The following is a 5,335-nucleotide window of genomic DNA, read 5'->3' on the forward strand; positions in this document are numbered from 1 at the left end:
TAATGTATGAGGGCGAGTCAAATGAAAGTGCGCCTAACCTAGCCGCGCAATAATGGTTCGGTTCATTATCTGCGAGGCATGCGCGTAGGAGAACGGCATGTTTCATTTACAAAAGTGACATGCAGGTGTGAAGATATATGTTCTTTAATGCTCTCATACACTGGGTTGAATATGGTTGCGTCACATAATGGACACTTCAAAAGTTGAACAGCTCGGTGTCGCGAAGTTTTTGGCAGCTAAAGGTGTTTCCGAAACAGAAATTAATCGCCTTATGGCTGCCGTTTACGTTGAACACGGCATTTGATTGACCACTGTGAAGCGTTGGAGCAAACAGTTTAAAGGACGTTGTAAAGACATTCCAAGACCAGGCCAAAACCATCGTGCAATCACCCCCCACACAATTTCAAAGGTTCATGAGCTCATGAAACAAGAACGGACGATAAGCATCGATGAACTGGCAGACCGTCTGAAACGGTCTGCCAGTTCACGCCCTAATTCATGAGCTTCTCCGTTATCGGCTCTTTGGTGCCCAATGGATCCCCAAGATTTTGATCCATAGCGAGAAGACGGAGAAGGTTCGCGCTGCCTTGACTCATCTGATCGGGTATCACAATGAGGATGACGACTTCATGTTTGCAATTGTGATCGGGGACAACCCTTGGTGCCACTACTACGGGCCTGAAACACGACGGCAAAGCTTACAGTGGAAACATTCGAATTTACCACGCCCAAAGAACGCAAAGGCCATCATTTCCGCTGGAAAAGTGTTGTTGACTTCTCTTTCGGTCGTCAGGGTCCATTACTGATAGAATTTGCTAAATCTTGAGAGGCTATCAATTGTTTCCGATATTGTGAAACGCCAGAACGGCAGTGTGTCGCAATCAAGAATGAACAACGTGGAAAACTGACGAATGGGGTCATCTTGTTCCACGACAATGCCTGTCCCCACGTCGCTTATGTGATTAATACAAAACTGGCAAAGTTCAAGTGGGAAACGCTGCAGCATCCGCCATACAGCTCAGACCTGTCACCTTGCCACTTCTACATTTTGGGGCAACCGAAAAAAACAGCTCAAGGGAACCAGATACAGACTTTTTGAAGCAGCAACCCAAGGAGTTTTATAAGACGGGAATCACGCGACTCGTTAGTCAATGGGACAAGTGTCTAAATTCTCATGAAGACTACTTTTAAAAGAAGTACCCCGTTGTTGGCTCACATTCATTTGACTTGCCCTCGTATATCTTGCAGAATTCCTGCTTTTATACGTGCCCTCTGTCGCGACTATAACTTCGGTGCAATTACTCACGATACACGACCGGTGACAGCTGCTTCTGCGTTATACATTAAAACAAATTACAGCGTCATTGAGATTTTTCACTGGCCATTGCATATATACAAGAATGTAAGCACGGTTCTTGAATGACAAAGTTTCATTAACATATTTGTCCTCAACTTGTTTAGTTCATTGCCTTTTAATTTTTCATATCAGTGGCATGCACTGCTTTCCTGGTTTCGAACTGATGTAGTTCTAAAGTTCGTGTGATATTTTCTTTACTTAAATAGACAAAAATATGGAAGCATTGATATCAGTTATTTCGGGCAATATTTTTGGCACATACGAGTACATTCTTTTATGAAAAAATACATATTTTATTGTTTTGACTGTGCGTAGCGTTCAAGAATTTGTTTGCAGCATCTTTGGCAATGACAATGCAGTTATTCATGGATTTGATCCCTTGACAAATTGTTTAAGAGGGAGCTTTAGCTCGGGCCCAATCCGACGCGGCCTATTCAAATACTTGTAAAACGCAGAAACCCTTTTCTTAGATAATCCTGCTAATCGCTTTTATTATAATTCGTTGCATTTGAGAGAAAAAGTTAAATCCTAGTTCTGTTGGAAACACAACTTCGATTCAGGGCCTGAATGTTGTTTAAAATATTTTGAAAAATTCGAAAGTTTGAAAATATAGAAGCACGACGTTTACAAACTAATAGCTATGCATGAATAACAGACATTGTGGTTCTGTAAACGGCATCTATTATAACAGTCAAAGCGGACAAGTTTGCTATGTCAATTTGTATCTTACGTGAATTGGTTACGTTGTGTACAAGGGTTCTGCACAAGCCGTATTTCCACAATACTAAACTTTTTTGAGATTCATGTGTGACATATCCATTTTGTCCGCTGTAGATGTACTATTAGATGCAATTCACAGAATTGTGAGATGATTTTTCATTGTTGAGTCACGGAGTTTTAAACTTGATAGCCTCGTTTTCTGAAAATTTTTGATTTGGCCAATTTTTAATAAATAATTGACCACCTAAATAAAAAATTTGAAACCAGTAGTCACTAGAATTAAACTTTTTCTTTTAAATGCAACAACAAAATTTCTGGCTACGCCACTGGCCCCATGTGTGTGTGTGTATATATATATTATATATATATATATATATATACACACACACATGGGGCCAGTGGCGTAGCCCCCCCCCCCCCCCCCCCCCGAACAAAATTTCTGGCTACGCCACTGGTATGTATCATCTAGCATGCGCGTGGTATCACCTAAAAACGCGTTATGCGTTCAACAGGGCGCCTCTCTTGCACTTTTTGTTCGTTGTGGACATCGCTACGCCACCTAATGGCGATGGTGAGACGTCCACGTGCGGCCTGTGATACTAAAGCATATGGGGCGCCGGCGCCTGCGCAGGCTGAGAATATATTTCCCAACATGCGTCTGCGGCCCTACAGATGAATGGATGGATGGATGCTATGAGCGTTCCCTTTAAAACGGGGCAGCGGGTTGCGCTACCAGTCGCTTGTTCTTACTTTGCCTAACGTCCTGCCTGTCCTTATATTTAAACAATACCCACAAAACATTTCCAGCATCAAACTTTCTGAACCACTATTGAGCTAAACGAGAACAAGATAAACGCAGGAGCCAACGTATTGGCAAGTGGACCTGTCTTTTTCAAGGCGGGATATGACAAGTGCAGTTGTCGAAACGTTGGCTCCTGCGCTCACCTTGTTGTCGTTTGGCTCGTCGTCTTGAATCTCCATCTCCCACGTTCTCCGTGTTTTCCACGTACCACTATTGAGAACTTTGTTTTTCTACGCCTCCGTTCTTTGTGGGCTCGCTACTCTTCTGCAACAAGACCTTCAGGTGCTTTTTACTGATCTCTAATGCGGACATGTCTACTCTCCCCCTGAAATGCCTGAATCCAAGGGCTTCAGGAGGCCAGAGGAGCCTAAAGCGACAGCTGGGTAAATGTGTTCACATTCTAATCAAACATTTTACATCGTTTCCTTACCTATACCGAAGCAAGCCCTTCTTTATAACTACCCCTCTAACACATCCCGATCTCATATACTCTTTCTTTCATGTTTTCGTTTTTACCTCGTAAGTAGTTGCTCATACCACGTTTCCATTACCACCACACAGAAGATTGCCTCAGCTTTTCTGACTGCGTTTGACGTTTTTTGTTATCATGTTGCTTACTATACCGGTCGCATACTTGCTGGCAAGCTTACTAGTTCTTTTCCTCCACTCTGAGACAGTGTTTTTCCTGTAGAAATATCTGAACACTCTTGCAACCCATATTTACTGTCATATTCCATTTCATACTCTAAGCTGGCCCAAATTCACAACCTTTCCAGCCTATATCACTCAGCGCCCTATGCGAGGCGTCGCCCTGCTCTTTGGTTGGCATTGAGTTGCCATTGATTTGGTTGCCATTGAGAAACCTCCAGCTGCTTTTTACTAATCTATAATGCGGACATGTCTACTCTCCCCTGCAATCCCTGAAGGGCCTCAGGAGGCCAGAGGAGCCTAAAGCGACAGCTGGCCGTGCAAATATCTTCACATTTTAATAAACCATTTTACATCGTTTCCTTAGTTCTACCACTCCAAGCAATTCGTTATAACTACACCTCTAAGAGAGCCTGATCTCGCTTCAAAAAGAGCGGGCGTTTGTGTGGGAGAGCGAGCCTACAATTACATTCGTGACTATCTCTCCAATCGCACGGCCACCCTCTCGGCCAGGGATTTACCATCAGACCAGCTTCTCCTTGGCAGCAAAGCCACCCCGTAAGATTCAGTTATCTCTCCCATGCTCTTTACCTTCGTCATGATTGGCCTTGCCCAGCAACTACAACGAGTCGACAACATCCACCATGCCATCTACGCGGCCGACATCACCATCTGGTCGTACCGAGGCAGTAATGGTCAAGTGGAGCCAACCCTCCAAACGGCGATTGACACGGTTGAAGCCTATCTCCAAGGGACCGGACTGCACTGTTCGCCAGCTAAATCGGAGCTTCTGCTCTACAAGCCCATTCAACGGGGTCGCCCTCCCAAACACCAATCTGATCACCGACCCTGTGGCGCCATCACCCTACGCCTTCAACATGGCAGTCCTATCCCGCACGTCTCTAGTATCCGGGTCCTCGGTCTCACCATCTCTACCAACGGCTCCAACGCCTTGGCTCTCAACAAGATCTGTGCCCAATCTCAAAACACTCTACGACTTCTTAAACGTATCTCTAACCGACGAGGGGGACTCAAAGAAGAAAGCCTTCTCCGCCTCGTGCAATCCTTTGTCATAAGCCCCATTACTTACGTTGCTGCGTACCTCAACTGGTAGCGGGCTGAGCAAAACAAGCTCGACACCCACATAAGAGGGGTCTACAAGCAAGCACTTGGCCTCCCGCATTGCACCAGCACTGAACTCTTCAACAAACTGGGAGTTCAAAATAACCTTTCCGAACTCACTGAAGCCCAACAACGCTCTCAGCTTGAACGGCTTACCCTTACTGAAACGGGACGCTTTATTCTATCCACGCTTGGCTTCAACTACCATCAGCAACAGGGCCCCAAACAACCGATACCGACCGAAATCCGTAGCTGGATCTACATAGAACCTATCCCTAGAAACATGCACCCTGAATATAACAGGGCCCGGCGCCAAGCTCGGGCCGGAGCTATCATAAAAGACCTTGCTCACGTACCTGACGTCACATTTGTTGATGCAGCCCAATATTCCCATGCCACACGATTTGTGGCCTTCACCACACGCGATGGAAGCGTCACTACCCCCCCCCCCCCCTGCCGAGACGGCTGAAGAAGTGACCATCGCCCTGGCCACTCTAGATCCCACCTGTCATACCATCGTGTGTGACTCTCGCTCAGCCGTCACTACCTTCAGCAAAGGCCGTATTTCTCCTCAAGATCTTCGCATCCTCTGCCAGGTACCACACACTAAACACCGCATAATCTCCCTGACATGGATCCCGGCCCATGCGGGCCCCGTCCGCCCACACTTCCCCAATCTCAACGAG

The sequence above is a fragment of the Dermacentor albipictus genome, chromosome 3, assembly GCF_038994185.2.
Source record: "Dermacentor albipictus isolate Rhodes 1998 colony chromosome 3, USDA_Dalb.pri_finalv2, whole genome shotgun sequence".
In the NCBI taxonomy this organism is placed as follows: Eukaryota; Metazoa; Arthropoda; class Arachnida; order Ixodida; family Ixodidae; genus Dermacentor; species Dermacentor albipictus.